The sequence below is a fragment of the Polypterus senegalus genome, chromosome 6, assembly GCF_016835505.1.
Source record: "Polypterus senegalus isolate Bchr_013 chromosome 6, ASM1683550v1, whole genome shotgun sequence".
Lineage (NCBI taxonomy): Eukaryota > Metazoa > Chordata > Cladistia > Polypteriformes > Polypteridae > Polypterus > Polypterus senegalus.
Genome location: NC_053159.1, coordinates 70,134,791 through 70,150,484, shown reverse-complemented (window position 1 = coordinate 70,150,484; position 15,694 = coordinate 70,134,791). Strand labels below are relative to the sequence as shown.

At 40.2% G+C, this 15,694-nt stretch overlaps 1 protein-coding gene across 8 annotated transcripts in view; it reads right to left on the bottom strand.

The window, feature by feature from the left end:
• Window positions 1-15,694, bottom strand: part of armc8 (armadillo repeat containing 8) — a 276,158-nt gene that overhangs the window by 198,206 nt on the left and 62,258 nt on the right. The window lies entirely within an intron of this gene.

Sequence of the window (15,694 nt, the reverse complement as noted above, 5' to 3'; positions counted from 1 at the left end):
TGGTGATAACTAAGTTCAGCTTTACAGTAATTACACACCACCTTATTTTTTTATCGAGTGAGCCGTCAGGCAAAGTTTTGAAGCTGAGCTTCACATTTAATGGACCTTTTTCCATCGCTCTACAATTAGGGATACAGAGTGACTTCTACGAGAAATAACTTAAAAGCTAGACTGGCATGTATTCAGTTTGCAGGCTCAGCTTGAACTACAGGAATTTCGTAGGGTCAAAAAAAACCTGTGTTAAAGGTACACATTTTTTAACGCCGTTAAAGTTACAGTGCGATAACGTTATTAACTTTGATAGTCCTTATATACAGTATAGATATATACAGTATATATATATATATATATATACAGTATATATATATATATATATATATACACAGTATATATATATATATATATATACACAGTATATATATATATATATATATACACAGTATATATATATATATATATATATATATATATATATATATACACAGTATATATATATATTATATATATATATATATATATATATATATATATATATACACAGTATATATATATATATATATACATATATATATATATATATATATATATATATATATATATATATATATATATATATACACAGTATATATATATATATATACACAGTATATATATATATATATACACAGTATATATATATATATATATATATATATATATATATATATACACACATACATACACATACACACAGTATATACATACATATACACACACACACTATATACAATATAAACAAAATAAAAACTGAAAAGATCTGAGTGCATAGACTATTACAAACCTAACAAGAGAAGGTCACCCACTAAAATTCACAGAAATGGCATCGGGGGCATTAATTAGAGATACAAAGACACCAAGGGTAACACTGAAGGAGCTACAAAGTTCCACAGCAAGTATTTGGGTCATCCTTCTGCAGTGCCACTTCCATCCATATATTTCATAGAGTGGGGCTTTATGGAAAAGTGGCTAGAAAAAAAAGCATGAGGCAGACTCCCCAAACACATGGATGAAGGTTTTCTGGTCAGATGACAGTAAAATTTAACTTTTCGCTACCAGGGAAAATGTCATATGTGCCACAAACCCAACATTTTCCATCACCTCGATAACACCATTCTTATAGTGAAGCATGGTGGTGTCAGCATCAAGCTGTGGGAATGTTTTTTATTGGCAGGGATAGGAAAACTAGTCAAGATTAAAGGAAAGATGGATAGCACTAAATGCATGGTAATTATAGAGGAAAACCGGTTTCAGTCTATCTGAGATTTTAGACTGGGCAGAAGGTTCACCTTCCAGTAGGATAATAACCCTAAAAATATTACTGAACCTATACTGGAGTGGTTTAAAGGGAAACATTTAAATGTCTTGGAATGGCCAAGTCAAAGCCCAGACCTTAATTCAACTGAGAGTCTGTGGCATAACTTGAAGATTACTGTACACCAACCACAACCCATCTAACTTTAAGAAGTTAGAGTAGTTTTCCTATGAGGAATGTGTGAAAGTCCCTGTGGCTAGATGTGCTAAGTTAATAGAGACATTCCCCAAGAAACTTGCAGCTGTAATTGCAGCAAAAGGTGGCTCTGCAAAGTATTGACTTTGGGGTGAATACCTATGCACACCCATTATTTGTTTTTCACCTTAATTACTGTTTGTAGTGACCCAAATTCTGCTTACAGAGGAATGAAAGCATTATGAACATCTGAATAGCCAGATCAGCGGACCTTGTCATTTTACAATACTGAAAATTCATGGTCATGTCATATTTAGTGGACACGTTACAGACAATATTATGCTGCGTAAAGGAGCAGACACCGCACAAAGGGTTCACAGTTATGGCAAGGTCAGCCACAATTTTTCTTTTTTCCATTATATCATGGTATGTAAAACATGAGAATTCAGACAGAAGCGCTTCTCTTTCATTTGGGAGGTTCAAAACACTTGCATTCCTTATCTTTCATTGCTATCATATATGAACTGCACTTCCAGAAAGCATTCACTGGTTGTCAGCTCTTATGCAAAGCTCACCTGTATGGCTAAAGACAAAATCAAACTTGTCAGATTATGTCTGAGCAAGCCGTGGACTTTTAGAAGGACTGAGTCAATGGTTATATGACATGACTGGCTTTACGCGAGTGTGCCACCAACTTTCTCCAACTCGCTACGATTATTATAAATCATGGGAACGACTGAAAATTGCTAAAAAAACGTGACCTTTAAGCTGTATATAACACAAACAGTATGAGAGTGGATTTCTGCATGAGTGGACCCTGTTACAGACTGACACATTTTTTGCCTTGCACTCTGTGATTCTGGATAAGCTCTGATCCCATGCATTCCTCAAGTTAAAACATATGAAATTTGTTCATGTTTACCTGCAATTCATTGCAAGTTAATTTACTTGAGAATTACTATTCCACTTGTTCTTAGAAGCGGATATTACAATTTCTTATCATCCTTCAGCTATTAGAATAAAGAGTACCTTAATTTATTTGTGAACAAGCTTTGACATTGTACTGTTAATTAAAAAAACTTGCTGTTTTAAAAATTTTAAATTGTTACTGAATTTGGCAGTTTTTAAATAATCATACTGACATCCTGCTGTTTGACAGATTAGCTTTATGTAATGAAAATGTGTATTCTTTCAAATTATTACTTCTTTACATTCTGCCATTGGTGGACTGGAAATATTGAAACTGACTTGTCTTACGTGTAATCAAATGGTATCTCCTCCTTTCTGAAAAAGGAAGACATAAACTGAGAAACAGAGCCAGAGTGAAAGTAGCTTAAGCCAAGTTCACATTTTTTAAATGTAACTTTTCTATTTCTCTCTGTCAGACCATCACGTGAAAATCACCCCAATTCATTCCAAAAAAATTTGCAGTTACTTCCTGTATAGTCTAACTTGTTATATAGTGTACTTAGGTGCAATCTTACAAGTTCTCAAATTGCCGACCTCATGTACTCACAACTATAAACCTACTTTTACCCATCCTGTGTTTGTGTGCAAATATTTTTATATATACAGTGCATCCGGAAAGTATTCACAGCGCATCACTTTTTCCACATTTTATTATGTTACAGCCATATTCCAAAATGGATTAAATTCATTTTTTTCCTCAGAATTCAACACATAATGACAACATGAAAAAAGTTTACTTGAGATTTTAGAAAATTTATTAAAAATAAAAAAATAGAGAAAGCACATGTACATAAGTATTCACAGCCTTTGCCATGAAGCTCAAAATTGAGCTCAGGTGCATCCTGTTTCCCCTGATCATCCTTGAGATGTTTCTGCAGTTTAATTGGAGTCCACCTGTGGTAAATTCAGTTGATTGGACATGATTTGGAAAGGCACACACCTGTCTATATAAGGTCCCACAGTTGACAGGTCATGTCAGAGCACAAACCAAGCATGAAGTCAAAGGAATTGTTTGTAGACCTCTGAGACAGGATTGTCTCGAGGCACAAATCTGGGGAAGGTTACAGAAAAATGCTACTTTGAAGGTCCCAATGAGCACAGTGACCTCCATCATCCGTAAGTGGAAGAAGTTCGAAACCACCAGGATTATTCCTAGAGCTGGCCAGCCATCTAAACTGAGCAATCGGGGGAGAAGGGCCTTAGTCAGGGAGGTGACCAAGAACCCGATGGTCACTCTGTCAGAGCTCCAGAGGTCCTCTGTGGAGAGAGGAGAACCTTCCAGAATGACAACAATCGCTACAGCAATCCACCAATCAGGCCTGTATGGTAAGTGGCCAGACGGAAGCCACTCCTTAGTAAAAGGCACATGGCAACCCGCCAGGAGTTTGCCGAAAGGCACCCGAAGGACTCTCAGACCATGAGAAACAAAATTCTCTGGTCTGATGAGACAAAGATTGAACTCTTCAATGTGAATGCCAGGCATCATGTTTGGAGGAAACCAGGCACCGCTCATCACCAGGCCAATACCATCCCTACAGTAAAGCATGATGGTGGCAGCATTATGCTGTGGGGATGCTTTTCAGCGGCAGGAACTGGGAGACTATTCAGGATAAAAGGAAAGATGACTGCAGCAATATGTAGAGACATCCTGAATGAAAACCTGGTCCAGAGCGCTCTTGACTTCAGACTGGGGCAACGGTTCATCTTTCAGCAGGACAACCACCCTAAGCACACAGCCAAGATATCAAAGGAGTGGCTTCAGGACAACTCTGTGAATGTCCTTGAGTGGCCCAGACAGAGCCCAGAGTTGAATCCAATTGAACATCTCTGGAAAGATCTTAAAATGGCTGTGCACCGACGCTTCCCATTCAACCTGATGGAGCTTGAGAGGTGCTGCAAAGAGGAATGGGCGAAACTGGCCAAGGATAGGTGTACCAAGCTTGTGGCATCATATTCAAAAAGACTTGAAGCTGTAATTGCTGCCAAAGGTGCATCAACAAAGTACTGAGCAAAGGCTGTGAATACTTATGTACATGTGAGTTCTCATTTTTTTTTTGTTTTTTTTAATAAATTGGCAAATATCTCAAGTAAACTTTTATCACGTTGTCATTATGGGGTGTTGTGTGTAGAATTCGGAGGAAAAAAATGAATTTAATCCATTTTGGAATAAGGCTTTAACATAACAAAATGTGGAAAAAGTGATGCGCTGTGAATATTTTCTGGATGCACTGTATATATATATCTCACACACAGGTAAAATTCCGTTACAATGAATATCTTTACAACAAAATTTTCATTACAACAAAGTACTTTTATGGTCCCGACAGCTACCCCAATCACACAAATCTACAGAAACTACAGTTACTACAAAGTACATTCAGCAGATACTTTCATTACAACAAAGAGCACAAAAGTTCTGTGGCTGCAGCTCAGTTGTGCACAACGATCCCAAACATAAACACTGTAGTTTATTTTCTTTCTTCGAACTTTCCTTGTACTATTTTTTTTTTTGCTTTTTTGTTTCCTGTGGTTTTCAGTGATACCCTTTGCTTATTTCTCGTCAACATTTGAAAAACATCCATTGGAATTTAACTCATTGTCACTCTCCTATAGAAACAGCAGACATGAAAAAACAGTAAGAGTTCATATTAGAGAGAAAAAAAAAAAACGCAGCTCTCGATTGCGGCAAAAAGAAAAAAGATGTTGCCAGTGAATTTGGAATTTCGCCATCGACACTGTCAACTTTCTTGAAAGGCCGAGGAAAAGAAGAAGAAAAATCTTGGGTTGCAAATGTATGTGAACTGCTGCATTTGAAGACATCGAAAAAGCAGTTTTTATGCGGTTCAGTGATGCTCGTTGAAGAAACATTCCTATTAATTCGGCAGTCATTGTGAGGTTTGTAAACACTCTTGACACCTCCCCAAACTAGATAGCATGCCCAAAAAGACGGTTTATCAGTTCAGGCACACAGCTATGCTGCATCTCTCCAGTAAAGCAAACAGAAAAGATTTCGATGGGTGGTGCAAGGTACACTGCCTGACTGCTGTGTCCGTGTATAGCAGAGTGGCAGATCCTGCTGTTCCTGTTTCAAGCTGAATAAAACCGGTTTTACCAAAGTACTAAGACTAAGCCTCGAGTTTTAGGGTGCAAGACAGGTACTTATAGCGCGACCCCGATCGTTTATGATTTGGTTCTGTGGCACTTCACTGAAGCTCTGTGAGCCTGCTGTTGCCTTGCCCCAGCAACAAACAATCAATCTTCCACAGACGCTGCAATTGTGTTTCGGGACGCACTTCAGCATGTCGTTCTCGTTGGGATAACAAAAGTGTTCAGAAGCCTCACAATATGAAGGAGAAGTAAAGGATGATTCAGCTTCTGATTGATAACTGTGCTGCACACAACACGCTTCCACATTTAGATAATGTTTGAGTTGAATTCCACCCACCCAATTGCGGAGCAGTGCTTCAGCCATTGGATTTGGGCATCATTCGCACCCTGAAAGTGTATTATGGCAAGGAAATGCTGAGAAAAATTCTCGTCAGCATAACTTGTAGGCAGGAGGAGATTATAATTACAGTAATCCCTCCTCGATCGCAGGGGTTGCATTCCAGAGCCCCCCGCGAAAGGTGAAAATCTGCAAAGTAAAAACCATATGTTCATATGGTTATTTTTATATATTTTAAGCCGTTATAAACTCTCCCACACTATTATAACCATTTCCTGCACAGTTATACAGCATAAACCCTTTGTATTCTCTTAGATATTAGGTAAGATTCATTGAAATTATATGTAAACACACTGTTTATATACAGTAAAACCTAAATATTATTTTAAAGATATTGAGTGTCTCCGATATCACATATGTTACAGCCATTAAGACAGACAGGCCACCAGCAATAAATAGGTACAATGCAAGAAAAATTGTATACAGTAAAATGTGTGTACAGTGACACTAAACGTATGTACATGTAATAAGTACTGTACGTAGAAAATTAATTATGGATACTCACCAACAATGGCACAACGACTTGTCCGATAACGATGAGTTTAATTTTACTGCAGAACAAAGGAAAGCATTACAGCTCTTCTAAAGGAGCCTCTTCAGGCGATTGTGTAGCACTGCCATTGTTCTTCTTCTGGCAGTCTTTAATCCAAATCCCTAAAGCAGATTCCATCTGGACTACAGCCTTATTATTTGCGCCCTGGTTAAAGGACGCTGCGGCCGTATATCTTATATTCTTTTCCTCCTTTTTAAATAAAAAGAATCGTGGACTCATTGATGCCGTAATGGCGTCCTGCAGCGGTGTAGCTGTTCCCTTCCTTCAATATATCCAAAATGTTTACCTTTTCGGCAATCATTAGCATCTTCCATTGGCGCTTGGTCACAGCCCCTGAAGCAGTGGCAGGAGCAGATCGTTTTGGAGCTGTAATGAAGGGCTTGACTATGCACAAAGTTAAACACAAAAGAGCAAAAAAGTTAACTCTTTACACAGCGAAACACACTGATGCTGAATGAGCGAGACGAGACTTCCTGGTTAACGCAGCAAAATCGAACTCGGCTCTCCGTCGCTGAGCCAATCAACACACAGGAACTTAACTGTGTGCTATGATTGGGTAGCTTCTCAGCTATCAGCCAATAGTGTCCCTTGTATGAAACCAACTGGGGAAGCATGTACCAGAAGCAGAAAGACCCATTGTCCGCAGAAACTCGTGAAGCAGCAAAAAATCCATGTTATATATTTAGATATGCTTTCATATAAAATCCGTGATAGAGTGAAGCCACGAAAGTCGAAGCGCAATATAGCGAGGGATTACTGTGACGTGAAAGAAGCTATTAAAATGATTGCAAACGCCTTGATCCAAGTTAAAGATAGCACTATAGTAACAAATACAAAATCTCATTACAACGTAATTTTTGTTACAACGAAATATTTTGTAGGTCCCTGGGAGTTTGTTGAAACGGAATTTTACCTGTATATGTACATATACATATCATTCGTAGTCGGAAACACGATCTGATTGTATGGGTGGTTACCTACCAGGTAACGCATGTGGTTGGTCTGCAAGTCGGCAAATGCCCGCCACACCCTCTCAGTCGCGAGAAGCAGATTCATAGAATGTTATACAGTTTTACTGTCAAATAATGCAGAGTACGTGAAACGTATTTCGCCCTTATTTGGGCTCATCAGGCGTACACACTCCACTGCATCCCCTCATGGAGATCGAACCTTGGACGTCAGCGTCAGAAGCGAAGTCCCTTTATTCTGCGCCATGGCATGTGGTTCATTTATTTCTTTCTTTTATGTGGACTTGTTCCCTGGACACTTTTTACTACTTGGACATGGATTTTTACATGCCGAGACTTGTCTATTCATGTAGTCAACTTCAAGCACTGAGAGCAAAGGCCCATGCCGGTGTGGTTCCCTATTTATCTGACGAGGTAAGAAGGCAGTATCGTGGCAGCAGGGCAGGCACTAAGCTAAAGGCTAAACGGCTAGCAAGAAAGTGGCGATACATGCCTTCGGTGCCTTCTGGGATCCTGGAAAATGTGAACTCACTACCAAATAAGATCAACGAACCAGCTGCGCTGGTGAAAAATGTCAGGACCTACAGAAACAGCAATTTGTTGTGTTTTTGTGAAACGTGGCTAACAACTAACATCCCAGATGCTAATGTGGAGCTACCCGGGTTTAGCACAGTTAGAGCGGACAGAGACGCAAATACCTGCGGGAAGCGGAAAGGAGGAGGACTCGCTCTCTATGTGAACACAAGGTGGTGCAACCCTGGACATTTAAACGTCAAAATCTCCACTTGCTGCAGGGACATCAAACTGTTGGCCGTAAGTCTGCGTCCCTACTACTTGCCCAGAGAGTTTGGACACGTTATTGTTAACATTCCTCCTCGCGCGGACATGAAGATAGCGGAATGGACGATTTCCAGATCAGAGAATGTCCAGTTCCATTGCCTCAAAACACTACTCACATCTACAGTTACTCCCAGTTTCAAATAAAAACTAACAGCGTCAGATCCCTAGGGCTGTAGTAAATACTGTGATCATGACTGGGATAATAAAAATGAAGAAGAAAAAAAAAAAAAGGTAACTTTTACAAGTACAGTACTATAAATGTACATGGTCTGTTACCGACGCAAACCAAAGCTGTGTGTGTACTATATAATATTAACAATAAGAGCAGCTCATTACTGAAAACGTCAAATATAGGAGGCAGTGGGGATCAAACCTGGAACTCTTGATTACAAGTCAGCAAATCTTACCGCTACGCCACGGAAGTTGTTGCATCATTCTTGAACCTTTTGTGAAAGTGTTTATTTGATCTTTGGACTTCAGGCTTCACACATTCTATAGTTTATAGATAGAAAGATCTTAATTGTCATTATCACTTTTACAAAGGAACAACGAAATTGAAGGTGCAGTCGACTCAGTGTGAGGCATAAAAGTTTAAAATACAATAAGAGAGAAAATGATAACAAACCGAATAGTAATAAAAGTACTTTACAAAATATACAAATTGCACTTGTTGACTTGGGTATTGGGAGAGAATGATACAGAGCAGTTTTATTCTGAGTTCAGGGCCATGATTGCTTTTGGATAAAAGCTGTTTTTAAGGCGGTTTGTCCTGGTTTCCATTGCTCTGTATCTCTTGCCAGATGGCAAAAGTTGGAAGAGGCAATGACCGGGATGTGATGAATCCTTTGAAATGTCAATTGCTTTTTTGCAGCATCGGGAGGTGTAGATTTGTTCCAGAGTGGGGAGGGTACAACCAATTGTTCGCTCCACTGTCCTGACGACACTGTGGAGCGCTTTCCTTTCTGAGGAAGTGCAGCTGCCGTACCATACACAGTCCGTACATGAGCACACTCTCGATGGAACAGTGATAAAAGGCAAGGAGCAGATTTTTGGGGAGATTGTTCTTTCTGAGGATTCTCAGAAAATACAGTCTCTGCTGCGCCTTCTTCAGCAGCTCCTTGGTGTTGGCGCTCAAAGTCAGGTCATCCTCCAGCGCAATGCCCAGAAACCTGAACACCGGGACCCTCTCCACACAGGTCCAGCTAAGGATGAGGAGCTGGATGTCAGTTTTGTTCTTTCTAGAAGTCAATAACAAGCGCCTTCGTTTTTGTGGTGTTGAGGAGCAGGTTATTGACTGTGCACCACCCGGACAACCACTCCACCTCGTCCCTGTATGCCAGTTCACCCTCCTTGCCCTAGATGAGTCTGAGCACCGTCATGTTATCCGCAAACTTTATGATCTTGTTGCTATGGTGAATGGGGACACAGTCATATGTGAAGACGGTGTAGAGGAGCGGGCTGAGCACACAACCCTGCGGTGTCCCAGTGTTGAGGCTGAGAGCAGTGGATGTTTGGAGACCCAGCCTGACACTCTGGGAGCGACCAGACAGGAAATCCAGTATCCAACTGCAGGTGAGTGATGGAAGTCCCAGATCTGCCAGTTTGGACACCAGTCGTTGTGGGAGGATGGTGTTAAACGGCGAGCTGAAGTCTACAAAGAGCACTCTGGCGTAACTCCCCTGCTGCTCCAGGTGGGTCAGGGCAGCATGAAGGGCTGTGGCCACAGCGTCCTCTGTGGATCTCTTTGCTTTGTAAGCAAATTGAAATGGGTCCAGGTCTGCTGGCAGGCAGGCGATGATATGACTCCGCACCAGTTTCTCAAAGCACTTCATGATGACAGATGCAAGTGCCACTGGGCGGAAGTCATTCAGACTGTTGGTGACATTTTGTACACACATTGTAACATTTATTACTAAAATATGAAAAAGTTTCTGTTTTAACAATGTGTTTACACAGATTACTGTAGAAAAGGAACACACATGAAATGCATGTGTTCCAAATAACAATCTATTATTTCCACTCTAAAACTCCAGCAGTTCACTCCCAGATAATCAAACAAGGCATGAGCTGGGAGAGGTTTGTGAACGTTCTGCGATGGTTAGGGGATGGAATAGCAGGCTGCTTAATGCTTGTGTTAATCAGCACATTTATAGGACAAGACGCTGACGGAGAGGTGTGAACGGATTTAATGTGGGCAGGATTTACGAGTTTTATCGTAGGCTCTGGTAATTCTAGTGTTAAAGTCGATTGAATCATTATAATCCAGTCAAATCTAGTTCAGTTAATCCTTCCCCATTGACTTTAATACAATTCACCAACATCAGTAAAATCACAAAAATGTCCGTGATTTCAGCGAACTGAGCAATGTTTGGTTATCTGATATATATTTTTTTTCGATCTTGCCTGAACTGTATGAAGTCTGTCTGCATTTTCAGTATCATGCACCATAACGTGGAGTACAGGCAAGGCAAAAAAAACAAAACATGTTCAAATGACAATTCATGTTCAAATGCCATGGCTTTTTCAAATAATGATGATTTCATGTATAAATGTGTGTCTGCGTTCATGAGAGAGGCAGAGACAGATTCAATCTTATTCAAGTGGTTACTGGAATCTATATATATATAATTGACTAAGTCGCCCGACCATGGGGTACGCACGACAGTGACCATGGGATACGCACGACAGAGACCATGGGATATGCACGACAGAGCTCCACCCGTCAACTCTAACCCTCCTCCCGCGTCCACCCTCGCTCTCGAGGTATCGACTTCTCAACTGTCACTCCGGAACAACTCAGTACGCGAGCTATATTAAGCATCAACAACGAAGACTCGCTACACCTTAATGAACAAGTACTGAAACTTATCCCTACCGATGAAGTAACTTTCACCAGCGATGACTCCATCATCACAGATGATCCCACAGATCAACTTTCATTCCCCGAAGAATTTCTTAACAGTCTTACCTCCCACTGGCATGCCTCTGCATAAACTCAAAATTAAGATTGGTTCAGTTGTCATGCTTCTCAGAAACCTCATGCCAGCAAGAGGTCTCTGTAATGGCACTAGACTGACTGTTACCAGCATTAACTGCAATGTACTGGAGTGTAAAACTATCGCAGCTGCTACCTCACAAACTGTCCTTATTCCCTGGATTTCCCTGACACCATCAGATTGAAATTTGCCTTTTACTTTTACATGCAGACAATTTCCTGTTAGATTAGCTTTTGCAATGACAATTAATAAGGCACAGGGCCAAACTTTCAAAAAGATATGCCTGTATCTGCCAAAACCAGTTTTCAGTCACGGACAATTGTATGTTGCTCTCTCCAGAGTTCCATTTATTCATTCACTCACAGTCGTATCCTCAAACCCACCCCATTTGGAGAACTGTGTCTTTCAGGAAGTGTTCACCCATCAATAAATAATTATGAGGGGTATACTACGCCGCGGGTCGGCTAGTATAAAATAAACATGTTTGCAAAAGTATAATGAAACAAGTGTGCTTTTACTCAAGAATGAAACTGAATAACAAAAAAATTGTATGACAACAAGATGCCAAGCAGACATGATTCACCAACGTTTGTGAGTCTGCTTATAGCCCTTCAGCGTTATCTTTTACAGGTAGCAAAACTTTACCAGGCTGTAACAGACTGAACTCAAAGGCTTCTTCTTTTTGGGCGCATACACCATCAGCATGACTCTGCCAGAACTAAACACTAGCATGGCGAATTGCTCACATAGTAAAGTGACTTTAGCTGCAGGTGGATGTCCCATTGTCCTTTATGGTGCCAAGCAGAGTTGCGTTGTGGTGTAGCAGTCTATTAGCCAGAGAAAGCGCTGTGAAGAAGCTGTCTGTTATTACAGCTCTGCCTTTGTTCAGTCTGATAGCGGTCATGGGACATCGTATCTTTGATTGCCGGTACAACAAGTAATTTTCAGCAGGCATCAAGCACAGTACCTATGTGAAAAGAATGGAGATAAACGGCAACAACTCAGAGAGGGAGAGGCAAGTCTGTTGTACCACGTAAATGTCACCGAGAGAATAAAACTGAATAATAAAAAAATGCTAACTTTTACAGGTAGTCAAAATTTACACCGGATGTTACAGACTCAAATCAAATGTATGTATTTATTATATTATAGTAATAAACAGTAACGGCAGACTAAATACACCTGACTTATAGTTTTCATACTCTTTTCTCTGTACATTTGGCATCCGTTTGCTCAGAGGCTGATGTGCTTGCTGCTTCTTGAGCAGCTAATTTTCTCCACACTAGTGGCCCACTTCTTCACATTATTTGTGTTGCAAGTACTTAATATGTTTTTCTTAATTTTTCACTTAAGCTGGAACTTAAGTCTTCAATCTGCCTCTAGAATGATTTAAGATATTGAGAGGTAGGGGTGGAGGGGATGAGAACGTTGCCTATACGCATGCACTGCACGGCCGCCGCCGATTCTACAATAAAACAAAAATAAAAGAGTAATAAAAATCATCACCCCGAAAGTGGACAGTAGAGGTCGCGTAGTATATGTGTACCACATTTCAGTTCAATAAGTCAAACAGTTTGCGAGCTACAGGTGATTTTAAATCCTGGACAGACAAACAGAAAGCCACAGTAGCATATTATATAATAAGATAATAATAATAGCAGCTCCCTACTCAAAACGTGGAGCGCCGAGACATGAGACAGGGAGACATGAATCCCGTAACGAAGCAAGGAAGGGAATGTAGAGACCGGAGTGACGGATGGCCTTATATAGGCAGGCAGCCAACAACATGGGAGGCGTTGGGATGGGGGAACCAACGCCACCTCACACGGTGACCGAGCTGCAGGCTATGGACGTATATACGCACGCAAGTAGGATTCAGTTAGCGTTGGGAACCCGCGTACCAAATTTCTTGAAGATGGGCCCATAAGTAACAAAGACCGTTGAAAAGTTCAATATGGCGGCCGACAGTGGCATCATACAACTGAAATAAGTACGTACATTGGTTTTGGTTAGCGCAGGGAAGTCGCCTACCAAATTTCGTGAAGATGGGGCCATAAATAAAGTTCAACATGGCGGACGCTGTCGACCGTTATGACCGTTACACGCAGAATTTCGAAATGAAACCTGCTTAACTTTTGTAAGTAAGCTGTAAGGAATGAGCCTGCCAAATTTCAGCCTTCTACCTACACGGGAAGTTGGAGAATTAGTGATGAGTGACTGAGTGAGTGAGTCAGTCAGTCAGTCAGGGCTTTGATTTTTATTAGTAGAGATATATATATATCAGCGCTTCCCGATTCATTTTACCCTCACACCTCCTTGGTTTGAGAAGAACTATGAAAAAATATGAGGTTAACGCAGAAAAACAGATCACCAATTGAAGCTTTATGAATAATGGATACTTTATTCGCCATCAATAATTGTTTTGGTTAAGCCATACTTCCATGTTGTAATTTTTTCGCGACTAGCCATGATTAAATGAACGGTAAAAAAAGTAAGAGCGAAGTGAGGGTGACTTATCCAGGCAGGCAGGCAGACGATAGCTCAATAGATTGAATTTGGATATAAGTAGGTTCTATTTAGTCGACAGAAATATGTTTGGTAGGAATGTAAGTTGTATTTAGTCTTTAAATTTCTATGGTGAAGAAAAATTTATGCAATGATGACTAAATTTAACTTACATTCCTACCAAACATATTTCTGTCGACTAAATAAAAATTGCTTAAATTTAAAATTTAAATAGAACTTGAAAAGATACGATAGTTTATAATACCCACGAAGCACTACAGCAAGTGCACGTAAGAGCAGGAGTCTTCCGTTTTAACAAGCAGCATATTGCACTGATACGAAATAGCCAGCCCATTAAATTATTTAGGAATGGATAGATAAATTAAGATTTTGTACAAATAATGTTTTTCATTTTTCTTCCTCGATGGATTCTGGCACCCCCAGCAACAGCTGCTCGCACCCCAAAGGGGGGGGGAAGATAGATAGATAGATATCTATATCTATATCTATATCTATATATATATCTATATATATATATATATATATATATATACACACACACACACATACACCGGAATGTCATAAGAATAGCTACACCGGAATGTCATAAGAATAGCTTCTGAGCCACAAGGGGGCAACCACCCTGGAGAAGGAGAGGACCACGGGAAAGGAGAAAAAGGGTTCTGGACTGTTTGGACCCGTGTCCTCCGCCAGGGGGCATCTTAAGCCTCGAGGAACCTGGAGACAGTTACTTCCGCCACACTCTGCAAGATGGCGGAGGAACCTGCCAGGGGCGCCGGAGTGCTTCCGGTGCAAAGGGCAGCACTTCCGCCACACCAGGAAATGCTGCCGGAAGTTCGTCATCAGCCACCTGGAACACATCCGGGCGGGAATAAAAGGCGCCGCCTCCCAGAAATCTGGGAGCAGGACAAAGCTCCCAGGAGGAGATTGGCGGCGAAGGATTGAGTTCATTGTGGGTGATTATTGCTGTGTGCTTTGTGTCGTGTTTTGGACTGTGTTTATTTGATGTTAAATAAACGTGTGACTTTTATAAAGATGTGGTCTCCGACTGGTGATGTCTGGGCAAGTCTCACAATATATATATATAGATATATAAATATATAGATAACAGTGACAAAACAATTACATTGACAATCATGTTACGTTATTTTCAAAATGTTTCCTTTTCTTTTTCATTTCTTCTTTAACACACTACTTCTCCGCTGCAAAGCACGGGTATTTTGCTAGTGTATGTATGTGTGTATATGTATACATATATATATATATATATATATATATATATATGTATATATATAACACATATAAACGATTTAGATAGGAATACAAGTAAAACCTGGTTAAGCTTGCAAATGATACCAAGACAGGTGGATTAGCAGATAATTTGGAATCTTTACAGAAGTACCTGGACAGCATACAGGCTTGGGCATATTTGTGGCACATGAAATTTAACGTCAGTAAATGTAAAGTATTACACACAGGAAGTAAAAATGCTAGGCTTGAATACACAATGTCCGGTCGGAAAATCGAGATTACACCTTTAAGAAAGATTTAGGAGTCAGAGTGGACTCTACATTATAGTTCCCGACAGTGTTCAGAAGCCATTAAGAAGGCTAACAGAATGTTAGGTTATATAGCACGATGTGTGGAGTACAAGTCCAAGGAGGTTATGCTCAACCTTTATAATGCACTGGTGAGGCCTCATCTTGAGTACTGTGTGCAGTTTTGGTCTCCAGGCTACAAAAAGGACATAGCAGTGCTAGAAAAGGTCCGGAGATGAGATACTAGGCTGATTCCAGGGCTACAGGGGTTGAATTATGAGGAAAGATTAAAAGAGCTGAGTCTATACAGTTT